The 1,692-nt window shown below is 43.2% G+C and overlaps 1 non-coding gene across 1 annotated transcript; it reads left to right on the top strand.

The window, feature by feature from the left end:
- The first annotated feature begins 514 nt into the window (after window positions 1-514).
- Window positions 515-642, top strand: LOC143436546 (small nucleolar RNA SNORA17). Its single transcript, XR_013106505.1, has one exon. It is a non-coding gene; the product is annotated as a small nucleolar RNA SNORA17 (small nucleolar RNA).
- Window positions 643-1,692: the final 1,050 nt, after the last annotated feature.

Raw genomic sequence — 1,692 nt, 5'->3', positions numbered from 1 at the left:
CAAACAGCCATTAGGAACTAGAAATTTTGCTCATTCATTATAAATTAAGGATTTGCAAAATGATGAACTTTTTTTTTTTGCTCCAGAGTATTTTGCCAGTCACTAATAAAAGTCTGCAAAGAACATTAGCTGCTACCAAAGTGTTCAAATCTTACCATATTGATGGACCTGTTTACCAATAATTCATTTTGAATAACTTTACACCTCCGGCAATGAATAGTTTTATAAAGACATTAAATCTCTTTGCCAAGGTATGCAGCTCAACTTCTGTCTCTTTATAATAGATTTTTATACCACCCATGCTCAATGACCCACCAGCTCAAAAGTCATGATCTATATGGGTTCCTCCAACATTGACTCTGACTGACCCTATGGCTATCTCTAGACTCTCAGATAATTGGCCAGAAATGTAATAAATATTTTTACATGAGGATCATGTGAATGATTCATGTACTTCATAAAAACAGAAGTACTTCCAATTAGTCTCAAAATGCATGGTTAAATGCCTACAGGAACTGCTCTTAGAGGCATTCTGGGTGTGGCTTCTGTGTCGCATGTGCATTATTAAGTGGCAGAGAGGAGGCTATGTCTAAACTCAATTTTATGATCTATGAATACCAAAATGATTAGTAGCCTAACATTTCTAAATCAAACCAAGCCCGAGATGACCACCAGTCCAGCACCACACAGGACCAAAGGGACTCCCAGGATAGGCAGTAAGCCAGAGACTAGAAGAAGCCTGCCTGGGACTGAAGGCTCCAGGGTAAGAGTGAGTCTAAGACAGACAATCCTTACATGGGACCACTCAGGCTGGCTAGGCAAGTATCAATTCTGAGACAACCACCAATCAACCAGACAGGCACCATGGCAGATGGGTAGGAAGGTAGCCTGAGATGGCTACCAGTCCAGCACCAGGCAGAACTGCTGAGGGCAGGATGGGGTGGACCATGCCCAAGATGATCCTTGCCCAGTGCCATAATGCAAGAGCAGAGCAGAGCACTCCTGAGACTTCTCCTGAGATGACCTGAGACACTCAGAGACCCCTGAGCATCACTAAGAGGAACAAGTAAGTGGTGGGGAAATGAAAGATAAAGAGAAACAGAAGGATGTGAGCACAATGAAGAGCAGCAAAACTGGAGACTCAAAGGTAGTGAGAGCCATCCTGGTGTGAATTGCCAGTGATGCCACCTAGGACCATGGTGAGGTCCTAGCCTGTGCTGCCCTTGAGGATATGAGAGCAGGAGAACCTGCAGGCTGACAAGCTCAGATTCCTTTCAGGCCCAGAGCTTGGGCTTTCAATTGGCCCATCCCAACATCTAAGTCATTGGGGAATAGCTGGAGTGCATGAAGGGGCCATTCTTACAGACCCAAAACTACAGGACCTCCATGACACAGGGCAACAACAGGATATCTTGAGAGGAATCCCAGTGAGATTCCAGTATTGATAGATTACCAGAAGTCAGAGATCTCCTAGCAGACCAACAAGTCATTGCAGTGATCATTTGTAGGCAAAGAAGTATGGACATAGTAGGGCATCATGTAGGACACATTGTGACACATTACAGCTTCTGTAATGGCAATTTTTTTTCTCTGTTACAGTGAGGGGAAGATAAGTTGGATTGGATGCATGATGTAAAATTCACAAAGAACCAAAAAAGTTTTCTTTTCTTAAAAGACCTGCATTAATAATCT

This window comes from Arvicanthis niloticus, chromosome 22, assembly GCF_011762505.2.
Source record: "Arvicanthis niloticus isolate mArvNil1 chromosome 22, mArvNil1.pat.X, whole genome shotgun sequence".
NCBI lineage: Eukaryota > Metazoa > Chordata > Mammalia > Rodentia > Muridae > Arvicanthis > Arvicanthis niloticus.
The sequence above is the reverse complement of the archived record's forward strand: the minus strand, read 5'-3'. Positions and strand labels throughout refer to the sequence as shown.